This window comes from Sciurus carolinensis, chromosome 13 (genome assembly GCF_902686445.1).
Source record: "Sciurus carolinensis chromosome 13, mSciCar1.2, whole genome shotgun sequence".
Lineage (NCBI taxonomy): Eukaryota > Metazoa > Chordata > Mammalia > Rodentia > Sciuridae > Sciurus > Sciurus carolinensis.
This window is the reverse complement of record NC_062225.1, coordinates 46,513,116-46,526,239: the sequence shown is the minus strand read 5'-3', so window position 1 is coordinate 46,526,239 and position 13,124 is coordinate 46,513,116. Positions and strand designations below refer to the sequence as shown.

The 13,124-nt window shown below is 34.1% G+C and overlaps 1 pseudogene; it reads left to right on the top strand.

The window, feature by feature from the left end:
- Nucleotides 1-2,006: 2,006 nt before the first annotated feature.
- The window catches only part of LOC124962880 (mitotic checkpoint serine/threonine-protein kinase BUB1 beta-like), a 73,931-nt pseudogene continuing 62,813 nt past the window's right edge, over nucleotides 2,007-13,124 (top strand).

Here is a 13,124-nt window from a genome sequence, read left to right as displayed (position 1 = left end):
TGTGAGTCGTAGGTGTAATTATATGAAATAAGTTATTTCAGATCAATACATACAGTATTATTTTGTTAAGTGTAAAAATGGCAAAATGAATAATATATAGTGGGTGGATAAATGCACTAAAGGTAAAAATATCTCTTAAAAATGAATATTTTGTCTCTGGTGGAGGTGGGACCCGGGCAGGAGCTGTGTTGATGGATTTAATTTGGGAATACATGAGGAATTTCCATAGTAATTTTAATCTTTTAGCTGCTAAGTTAGGATATGGAAGGCTAATATCCATTCTATGCTATATTATACACACACAGACTCAAGTTTCTTTGTATGTGTGTATGTATTACATTATACAAATTTTACACAATGAAACAGAAATTTCAAGTTGCCCATGGACTAGCAGAAGGCAGATAAATCCTTAAGAAAAATGTAAAGTAGTGCATTTTCTTCCTTTCTTAATTATTGGCTTAATTTGATGGTCAGAGTGGGTCAGCTATTGAAAATAACAGGCTGCTGCTCTCCTGGGAATGCCCTAAATCTATAAAACAATGAAGGAATATTCAATCTTCAGAGTATCTTGATTTCTTCCTACTTTATAATATTTCCTATAGAATGCCAACTCCAGAAGAAAATCTTGTCTTTTTTCTCTAGTGCTCTGAAATTCACTATATTTTACAATTAAAACATTTATTGGTTTTCAGTAACTCTTTGGGGGGTACTATTAGGCAGCTGGCAGATATTCTGTTAAGACTGACCTTTGCTTTCTTCTTAGCTATAGCTGAGTTGAGAACCTCTGGGTTATTAATTATTAGTAAAGATTTTGCATTTTGTCAGGCTCATCCTGTTCTCAAAAGCCTTTACTTTGGGAAATCAATTGTTCTCTCCTTTGAACTGTAACATTGGTATGATTAGGTAGGTTTTGTGAACATCTGTGAGGTATTTCATCTTAATAACCAACTGTGGTATTTTGAGAGCTGATGCTGTTAAGTGTGACATTTGAGGCTAATTCTCTTCCACTTCAATAAGTGATTCTTTTTTTTTGGGTATGAATTAGCAATGTAGTTCTACCTAAATGGTACCAAGTAAAGACGAAAATTAGCAATCTTCTAACTAATTCAATCTTTGTAGACAATCTGTAAAATCAAATAAGACCTACTTTTCTTGTAGAAATTAAATTTGTCTAACCTTGGGAATTCCCAAAACAGCTGTTACTTGGAATCAATGTGGATAATATAAAAAGCAGACTCTATTTGGATTATTTAGACCTTGAAACATCAAAGTCATCATTTAAATGTATATGCCACTTATTTTCCAAAGCAATTTTTTTCTTTATCTCATATGTTTCTTGAAGGAAATGTACTGATGATGCTAAAAAATGTTAGGTTAGTTTTCAGTATTATCCTTACAGAGACTAACATGATGGGACTATATTGTGAGGAAGATTTACCCTTGCAAGTAGTGCACTGTAATTTAAGACTATGTGCAGAACAATACAAAATTAATCCACATGAAAAAGTAATTAGCTTTTATTTTATCATCTGGCCAGGAATATGACTGGCTAACCTAACAAGTGATTATTTTTCCTCCTGAATCACATTTTCAATTCTAGGGATGATAAAATCTGGCCACAATTTTCAGATACTGCATCACATTTTTTTTAAAGCATTGCTAAAGACAACTGATTCACAATTTGACCTAAACTGGTTGTAGAAAACCCTAAAAATGCTACTACTTTTTTTTTTTTTAAATCCTACTCCTTGAAGCTATTCTTCTATTAAACTTTTGGAGAAAACAAATTACTTTTGTATAATGGTCGTTTAAATACAGAGTGACTGTTTAGGATGTATAATGCAGGAAAGAGAATACACTCAACCTAAAAATAAGAAAAATCCAATCCAGATAACCAATAAAATCATAACTTTCTTGAACATATCAGCCAACCAATGCTGCAGGGAGACTGACTACATTAAAATTTAAGGAAAGAGAGGCTTCTTCTTTGAGATAAAGGATGCAACATGGAAAAACAGGGTATAGAGCTTGAGAAGATGGAAAAACCATACTGTCGGGTAAGGAAGAATCAAATAGCATTGTTAATAAGTACAAAAGGCTGAGTGTAAACTGGAATAAGATAGAGAACTTCTAGAAGTTGCAGACAGTAGGGGAGTGCACATCAGCTAACATGACCTTCTTCATAGACCTTCTACAAATGTTTGTGAAAAGGCTGGGGACAAGGATAGAGAGCAGAAGGAAGCTCCATCCATGTTGCAGACCTGGGAGATGGGAGAGACCACCATTGCAGGAATGGCAGGATACTCTTAACTAGGGTTTGTTTTTCCTATACTAAACAAAAGAAAACAATCACTAGAAAACTTTAAGACTCTAGGGGAAGGCAAATAAAGCCGGTCACCCTAAGGTATGGATAAAAATCAGTTGCGACTAGAGGAAGGGAAAATGATGGATCATTACAATGGATCATTTGTATTGTGGCTGGGTCATGAAAGGAAGAATGTCTTCTAGTGTCTTCAAAGGGCACATTAAGGAAGTGGAAAAAAAAAAAAAAACAATCCATGGAATAGGGGAAAATATTTATAAATCATATGTCTAATGAGGGTCTACTCTCAAAAATGGTTAACAGACTATTTGAAACATTTCAACAGTTAAAATAAAAATAACTTAATTAAAAAGGGAAAAGAATTTGAATAGATATGTCTCTGAGTGAGATATACAAATGAACATAAACACATGAAATAATCCCTAAACATTGCCGTAAGGAACATGTAAATCAAAACTAGTTACTTCACATCCAGTAGGATAACCAAATTAAAGAATTTGGATCTAACGAGTATTGAAAAGGTATAGAAAAATTAGCCCGCTTACATTGCTGACAGAGATACAAAATAATGCAAATGCTTTGAGAAATGTTGAGCAGTGACTGTAGAGGAAATGACTGATCCAGCAATTTTATTTTTACCTAAATACCTCAAAGAAGTGAAAGCATGTATTCACGCAAATATTTTTATGGGAATGACCATAGAAGCATCATTTATAATATTTCAAAATGGAAACACCCCAAATGTTAATTGATTAATGGATATTCATTAATGATATCCATTATGGTATATTCATACAGTGGAATAATACTAGACAATAAAAGTTAATGATAAATGCTACAATATGTATGTACTGGAAACTATTTCCCAAAGTGAATAAAGTCAAACATAAAATGCCACATATTCGATTATTCTATTATAGGTAGAAATGTCCAGAAAGAACAACAACAACAACAACAACAAAAACAACAACAATGAAAACAAAACAAAACACAACCTTCCAAAAAAACTAAAAAAATACAGACAATAAAAGTAGACTTTTGGTTACCAGGGGATTGGAATAGAGGAGAATGAGGAGTGACTGTTAATGCATAAAATGTCTTACTTGAAGGTAATGAAAATATCATGAAATTAGATATTGGTAGTGACTATGCAACACTGTAAATATACTAAGAAACACTGAATTGTACATATAAAGATAAATTTTATGGTATAGGAATTATATGAAATAATTGAAATAAAATAAAATTCTCAATATCTACAAATGCTGAGAGAATTTACCATTAGTAGATCTTTACCAGAAGTCTTAAAAGCAGCTCTTTAGAAAGAATGTGATGCCATGGAGATGTAGAGTTAAAGAAAAAAAAAATAGAAAACAGTGACTCAGGAGTCTAAGGCAAAAGGATTGCAAGTTCAAAACCAGCCTCAGCAACTTAGCAAGGCCCTAGCAACTTAGCAAGACCCTGTCTCAAAACAAAAAATAAAAAGGGCTGGGATGTAGCTCAATGGTTATGTGTCCCAGGTTCAATCCCAAGTGCCAAAAAGGAAAAAAAAGAAAAAACACAAATAACCATTACTATGTTACTATATAACAGTTAATTCTAGTGTATTAGAACTTTCTTTTAAAATTGTTTCTATTCAAAAGATAGTTGAAAGGTGATTTCTGCTCCTTGCTAAAATAGAGTAACAGGGATTAGATTTACCTTCCTGCCTGAAAAAATACAAAATCAGTCAAACAATAGAAGAATTTTATAAAATGGTAGTTGAGAGACATTGTTTCAGGTAACTTGTCCCTAAAACAGGAAATGCTGATAGGAGGCCTTTCGTTGTCCCATCTACTCCTTGAAAGAATTTCCTGGCCGAAGGAGAGAAGAGGCATTCATGTGTACCTCAGCAGACTTCGAAGTTAAGAGTTTGAGGTGGTCCAAAGGACAGATTCCTTAAATCGGAGTACCAGAGAAGAAGGATCATCACAGAGAGACCTCAAGATTCACAGAATTCCCTTTGATTGTTTAGATAAGTACATGTATGTGAATATTCTTTCCAAGAATATGCAGAGGAATCACCTGGCCCTCATGCAAAACAGAAATAATGTCTGTTCTCCTAGCCAGACTCAAAAAATCCTCACCATTCAATAAGCATTTGGTAGAATTAACAGAAAGTTCTCAGTATTGCCTCATTAGTGATGACTAATTTTCCCTAGACTGAGCATGGGTACAGACTGCTTAACAAAACTAAAAAGCAAGACCCCAAATGATCAACCTCTTTTCAAGTATTAACTAAATCTCAAGAACAAAAGCACATTTATATGAAAAGAAAAATGTCCCAAAATAAGGAATGTAAAACCCAACATGTATGCCATGCAACAAAATCAGCATGAAAAGAAGCAAAAAATACAACCAATAATGATGAGGAAATGAATTGATTAAAACCAATCCAAGACTCATACCAAAATTAGAACTAGGAGACAAGGGCATTAAAGCACTTTTGTAAGCATAGTTAAAAACTAAAGTAGGGAAACACAAAATATTAAAAAGACCCAAAACTGAATTCTAGAGATAAGAAATAGAGTGTATGAAATAAACAATTCATTAAAAAGGATTAGTGATTGTTTGGACAGCACACGCACACAAAGATCGGTGAACTTGAGGATGTAGAAACAGAAAAAAAATGAAACACCAAAGTAAACTAGATTTAAAAAAAAATTGCACTAATGGTCTATTGGATAATTTAATGTGACTTGATTTTTGTATATTGGATTATCAAAAGGAAGGTGAGAATAATATCTTATAATTTTTCAAGTTTGATGTCAACTCTAAACCCATAGACCTAAGAAGCTCAAGAAGTCCCAGCCACAAGAAACACCAAGGAATCTACACCAAGGCAAATGTAGTGGTGAAGACAGTCTCAGATGCAACCAGAGATAAAGAGCATGGTGTGTAGAAAAGAGGAAAAAGGATGACTACAGAAAAATCATCAGAAACAGTGTCAGTGAGAATGACTACCGGCATTCTAAATTACTGAAAGATAAAACTGTCCACCTAGAATTTTATTCCTGTAAATGTCTTTCATTAAGAAAGGTGAAATAACTTTTGGACATACAAAGGAGGGAAAAAACTCATCACCATCAGATCTACACTAAGAAAATGGTTAAAGAAAGCTTCTCATTCATAAGGACAATGCTAAGAGACTAGAAAACAAACCACATGTTAGAAGAAATGATTTATATATTCATGTGTAATAAAAGTCTGTGGGTAGAATATATAAAGGACTCTCAACACTTGATTTTTAAAAATACAATTTAAAAAACGTGTAAAAGGCTTGAACTGAGACTTTACTTGAAAAGTATAAGGTTGGTAAATAAGCGAATTAAATGATACCTTCTCAACATCTTTAGCCATTAGGTAAATATGAATTAAAATCATAATGAGACACACTCACTAGAATGGCTTTAGAAAACAGACAAATGTGTTGAAGAGAATGCAGAGCAACTGGAACCCTCCTAATTTTTGTTGAAAATGAAAAATGATTCAGTTACTTGAAAAACCTGTTGTCAATATCTTTTCTAGTTAAGACATACATTTGCCATTGAACCTAATGGTCCCACTCCTTGGTGTTTGCCCAAGTGAAATGATAACATACATTTACAAGTAAATCTGTACATTATTGTAAGGTTTTATTTATAACATCCCCAAACTGGAAACAAGCCAATATTCTTGAATATATGAATGAATAAACAAAATGTAGTATATCCATGTGAGTGAATATTATTCAGGAATAAAAAGGAATGAATCATTCATATTTGTAAGAACTTCACTGAATCTCAAGTATGTGTTTCCTCAATGGAGAAAACACACACACTTTGTATACCATTTTTAAGACATCTTATGAAAGGTGAAACTAAAGGTACAGTAAGTACCAGGGATAAGGAATGGAGAAACATTGACTATAGTGAGGTTCTGGGGCTCTCAGATAGCTACATATTTTGTTGTTGTTGTTGTTGTTCTTGGTGTTTTTGTGATTGTATACATTTGAAGAAACCTCATAGAATTGTACACCAAATAGGGTGAAATTTACTCTGTGGAAGTTACACTGTAAGGAAATTACAATAACAATAAAGAATGGGAAAATTTAGGAAAACAAATGGGAAGCTGAATTGGAGAGCATTCTTCAAATGCTCACATACCCAGGAAACTGATCATTTATTAGGCACTTATGATTTGGAGGGATGATAAAATGTAAGCCAATATAAATTAAAGATACGTGTTAACTATTGAGAGAACCCCAAATGAATGTATTTCCACCTTTAAATAGCTCATAGTCTAATGAGGAAAACAATCATTTTCCCTGACAACTGTGGAATCATAATATGTGCTATGAAAAAGCTAACATAAAGTATTCTTGAATCCTGCAGTGCAATAAATTGTCAGACATAGAGGAAGGGGCAAAAGACTGCCTGGAAGAGACATCAGCAAGGTGGTCAGAGAAAGAAGAAAGAAACTTGAGAAGAAGGAAAGGGGTGTCTGTAAAACAAAATAAGTTTTCATTAATCTAAAATTTATGAAAAAATTAACACATTTATATTAGAACTCATACCATTGATGCCAATTTTTTCAAAAAAGAACTATGTAGATTTTCAGAGACTCTCCATTATCAGTTACTTGTATGTAATTATAGAAATATTCTTTGCTTCCACAAAAATGTTTATATGACTTTTTAAAAACAGTTATGTTAGCAAATTGTACACACTGTTTAAATCTGAATATTTAACCAAAATGTTATTTTCTAACTAACTATAATAGAATTTCATTATAGTTTCATTTGCATTTTCTCTATTTTCTTACTAACCATCTTAGGGTTTGTGATTATTATTGTTTCTCTTTATACCTTTGTAAAACATATTAAGACTTCTACTTCTTATGATGGTATGAGTTACCAATAATAAGAATGATATAGATATTTGTTTTTTCTCACCTACATTCCTTATCTTCCAGTCCAACATTTTTGTGGTGGGGGGGAGGTATGGGGGATTGAACTCAGGGGCACTGGACCACTGAGCCACATCCCCAGTCCTATTTTGTGTTTTATTTAGAGACAGGGTCTCACTGAGTTGCTTAGTGCCTCTCTTTTGCTGAGACTGGCTTTGAATTCTCCATCCTCCCATCTTAGCCCCCTGAGCTGCTGGGATTACAGGTGCAGGTCACTGTACCCCGCCAAATCCAACTTTAATAACATTTATACTTAGATATTCTTATTTGCCTCCCACACCTTCTATTTATTCAATGTCCTGGCTACAGGCTAGATAAAGGCTCTGTTACACTTCGTTTCTTTGGAGAAGACTCTCCTCTTTTCCCAAGTGGAAGGGGTGGGGATAAGCTGATACCTGAATGATAACCATCTTGGGTCAGAGTTACAGGAAGGAGCTAGGGATCTCCATACCCAGTGGGCTAGATATTTGCTTACCATCCCTCCCCATTTTTTTTAGCAAAGCACTTCTCCCTCTCCACTTTTTCTCCCTCACTGTGGAGCCTCTAGGCCAAATCCCAAACCTAATTCTCTGCCCATCCCTAGATTCTGAGAGTAATTAATATAATTAAATACTTTTAATTTGTACTTAGGCTATTGAGAATGACCTCTGTTGTTTATAACTAAGATCATGCTGCTATTGAAGAGAAAACACTTAAGTTGAAAAATAGCAATTAGTTTAAAACAAAAATGGAAGAGAAAGAGAAAGTACATAAAAAGAAAAAAAAAAAGCAGTTGCCTTGGGGGATGTTGGAAATGAATGAAGATAGCTTAGGCATTGATAATATCTCCAAAGATCAGGTCAATATTCTAGTCCTTCATTCCTTCTGTTCTTCCCCTCCCCCTCATTCCCCATACATAGTGACTAAAATGAAACTGTTGCTAGAATTTTCAGAAACACATAGGAACCATTTCAGAAAAGTAAACAATGGTTGCAAAGGTTCATGAATGGGCAGAGTTTGCTCAAAATATATCACTAAGGAAGAGATATCACCAATGAAGAGCAGAAAGAAGTTTAGAAAGCACTTTGCCTCATGGAATACAGGTTCTTTTCAACACCTTCCTTAACCCTTCCTAGTTTCATAAGTAGTGTTCATATCATGATGAGCATGCTTCTCTCTCAGTTTCAAAAAATAAGCAATATTCTTGAATAGTATTCCAAACATAACTGGTTACCCAAATCATCAATTCTGGTTCTAAATATATACATAGGATCAGAATCTCTAATCAGTAGAGTCTGGGAAGGTTTCCTTCCTTCCCTTCCTTCCCTTCCTTCCTTCCCTCCCTCCTCTCTCCCTCCCTCCCTCCCTCCCTTCCTTCCTTCTTTCCTTCCTTCCTTCTTTCCTTCCTTCCTTCCTTCCTTCCTTCCTTCCTTCCTTCCTTCCTTCCTTCCTTCCTTCCTTCCTTCCTTCCCTCTTTCTTTCTCTTTCTTTTTTTGTTGCTATTGTTTGAGTGATTGATTGCTGTTTTTCTTTTGAAGTCATAGATGGTTTGGTGATCAAAAAGATTTGAGAACTACTCATATAAACTTCAGTTCATAGAAATTATATATATGTTTCATAAACTAGAGTTTGGAAGAGGCTCCTCTTAGAAAAATAAGCAATTTATTTGTCCTATTTTTCAGGTAAAGAAGAGCTTAACAAGCTAGTTTGACTCAAATGATCACTAGAGATTAGTATTGTCATAGTTTTATTGATTTCTTTCTAAATTTTTATTACATAATTTTTCCAAATTAAAAATTAAAAAAAAAAGAAATACTGGAAGTGAAGTCAGTGAAGTGGATATAGGTATTATGTCAGGTATTTTCAAACTTTGGGAAAATAAATTACATCTTAAACATCGGCTTTCCTACTCTGTTAAATAAGAATACGGCCAGACATAATGGAACCATGAGAGCTTATGTGTGTATGTTGTGTGCACATGTGTGTGGCCAGTTTTAGTTGCACGGAAATCATGTACTGTTTCTTAGGTGATCATTTATTAAGTGGTAGGGTGACTAGTATCATGAAATACTTCTGCTTCTCAGCAACTTCACTGTAGGACAGATTGCCAGTGTGACACTGTTCATTATTTAATTAGTGTGGTGGAACAACTTTCAATTTCTTACAGTAAACTCATAAAATAACCTTGTTAATGTATCTGTCTTTATCAACTTATACGCACAATGGTAGTAACTTGATTTCTTCTAAGAAACATACCTTTGTTTCTAATGATCTTCATTCATTTGGTAAATATTTTATACTTACTGCAGCTCAAGCACTATTCTTGTATCTGAGGATGCAGTACTAAATAAAGAGGACCACGTCCCTGTTTTTGGAGGGTTCCACTCCTGTAGTTGAAAAGCTATATGATGAAAAACAATTCATCATGCTTCATGGCATCTGAGCTCGAATCTATTACAAGTATCTTAAATTTGGCCATTCACTTGCCTTCTTACTAATCTAACATTTCTGACATCAGAAAATGATTACACAATATTTTACTTTGGTTTTCTGTTTAGTACAGTATTGGATAAATAAAAAATATAGTTGGCATCTTTTCATTATTTTTAATGAATATTATTGGGATTCTAATGACAAACAGACTTCAAAGTAATGTTAAATGTCAGGGCAAATTCTGTGGAATTACTATGGGGAGAATACCAGGAGATTTGTTGCATATAAAATTTAGGTAGAATTCTTGTAGATGCTTACAACAATCAAAAATAAAACACAACTGACAGATTAAGTAGGAAAAAAAAGTCTTTGGTATCAGTCTTTCTTGACACTAAAGATGTATCATTTGTAGGGGGGAAAAAGTGAGAAAAAGAAACAAAGCTTGTTAGGAGCACTGCTTGAAATCATGGTAACAGGTGGAAAGATTTTCCAATCTCCAACTTTAAGTCCCTAGATCCAAAGTGAAAGGGAGAAAGGAGAGGTTCTGCAAAGGTCAGTATAGTCATGAAGGATCTTGCTGGAACAGGTTCATTGGAGCAGATCAATGCTGGTGGCACAAAGGAAAATCAGTCATAAAATGAGGCATGATTTAAAGTGCTTTGATTTTCAAATATAAGTAAATCAAGATTTAAAAAATGAAGATGGGGTTAGAAGAAATGGAAAGTCTAGAAGGAAAGCATAGAATTAGTCTTGATAGTCATGACTGTGGTATAGGAAGGAGGCTCTCAAAATAAATTTGACAGATATTGCTTCTGCTTTGTCTTTTTGAGCCCTTAACGCCTGGCTGGGGTGGAACTGTAATGGTAATTTCTAGCTTGGTAAGGTAGGGGCAAAAATGCTACTGAAGTCTGTTCAGTAATTAAGAGATGTTTATATACATGTGATTTAATATGACTTCTATCCTTAAAATGGAAGGAAAAAAAAGATCCAGAAAGTTTGTGGCTAGTAGATGATGTCACACCAAGTTAGTAGTAGAATCTGAGAAGATCTGACTCCCAGCCTAGTATAGTTACATACTCTCCTCTGAAAATCACTTGGCTCCTTATGAAGGATTCCACTTTCCATTATTTTCCAACTAAGGTCATAAACCATTGCAGTTCTGTTTTATTTTGACAAGACATGCTTAGAAAACAATATATGACTCATCCATACCCAGTGTGTGGCTGTACTTATTACAAAAGTAATTGTTCCATCTATATTAAAGTACTTATTAGCAAACTGCTAGAATCAAAGCAAATCTTATCCAATATGATTTGCATGTGGGATTTCTTATAATAGACATTTCCTAAACATAATTTTCAAGGCTGAAAAGCTAAACTCAAATAACCAACATGTTGAAATTATGAATCACCATCTTGATATCTCACCCTTGAGTCAGCAAAGAATTTTATGGCGATATTCACCAGGACCTGAAAATTAATACCAGTTTTGATTTCATTCTAAATTCAGGAGGAAACCAGTGGAATATTTTAATAAGGAGGTGAGGGGATGGTGTCATAAAGATAGGTTTTCATTTTTTAAAGATAACTCTGTCTATACGTTAAAAACTTACTAGAAGAGGGTAAAAGCAGACACAGAGAAACCAATTAAAAGTACTGGAGAATGAATTGGAGTAAATTATGTGCATATATGAATACATCATAAAGAACCCCACTATTATGTACAATCATCCTACACTAATGAAAACATAATAAAGAAGAACATTTGGCATATTTTACATTAACATGAGCTCTGAGAAGGAAAAACAAAGGCTGTTGCAGTATATGAGGAAGGAACGGCTATGGTTTTCATAAGGGTGGTAATTGTGAAAAAGGAAAGAAAAAAAAATATGGATTAAATTCTGGAGGAGGAGTTACCTGGACAGACAATTTGATTGGACACAAGGGAGAAAACCAAGTCCAGAGTGTTTCATGAATTTCCAACTCCATGGAAGGTGGTGGTCCCTGTTTTAGTCAGTTTTTTCACTGCTATGATTAAAGGACTCCACCCAGGAAAATTTTATTTAAGGACTCACAGTTTCAGAGGTTTCAATCCATAGACAGCAGGCTCCATTCCACAGGGCTTGAGGTGAGGCTTAAGCATCATGGCAGAAGAGTGTGGTGGAGGGAAGTGGCTCACATGATGATCAGGAAGCAGAAAGACAGGTTTCCACTTTCCAGAAACAAAACATAAACCCCAAAGCCACACTCCCAATTCCCACCTCCCCCAGCCACACCCTACCAGCATTCCGTTACCACTCAGTTAATCCCTATCAAGGAATTAATTTGCTGATTGGATTAGTGGCCAGGTCTTCAGGGGAGAGAAGGAGAGGTTCCATGGAGAAAAAACTTTGAACATTAAAAGAAGAGGGCTAAATCTGAGCTCTGATTTAGACTTAGATCAGGATACAAGTCTATGAAAACGATGGAGTGCATAGCGTTATCTAAGCCAAATAGAATATTTTAAAAGGGGAGTGTTTAGTAGTATTGAATACTGCTGAGGAAGTTAAGAAAAATAGACTGAAATGGTAGCTAGCTTTCTGTTCATGTTGCCTTGAGAGTTCAATAGACATTCAGAATGATCTGCTGTTCATGTCAAGGAGTTAAGGTGCTTTATTTTGCTGTGGCTTACATGACAGAGAGAAGATGCACCTTATTGTTCAGGATGATCTAAAATGTTATGAATTTTCTAGGGCAAATGTGGTAATACAACTAGTGACCCTGGCAAACAATTCCAAGGAAAAGACACTAAAATCTGGACTTGGAACTTCTGACTGGCATTGACACTAAATTAGATTTCTCCTGCTGTTTCTTTCTCAGCATGATTTGTCATGGCAACCAAGTTTAAATAGTTCTGCTAGGTGAACAGGTCAATACAATTATAGCCATTTGTCTTACTGCTCTTATTGGTCATATTAAGAAGACTATTTTTGTGTGGAAGTCTAATAAAGTTTGGCCAAACTATCATAGTTTCCATTCAAAACTTTTAAGTTATTCTGCAATTAAGAAATAAAATGAAATTTAAAACTGAATCAAAATGAGGGATAATAATTACTATAAACTAGGAATCAAATTTTAAACAAGAAACTATAAAGAATTTTAAATATAAGAATCTTATTATGTCCTGATAGAGAACAAAATGTTCTAGATTAAAAAACTTAAAAAATTAAATAGTGATTGCAAGTAAAATATGACTTTGTGAAGCTCAATAAATATTCATGTGCTTATGTTTGTTACTGAAGACTACAAATATATGATAATCATTAAGCTCAAAACAATTTTTTATGAAATATAGTATAGTAGTTTGTTGATGTTAATCTTGATGCTTAGAACCCAATTGAAGAAAAAATTCTGATGTAATAATA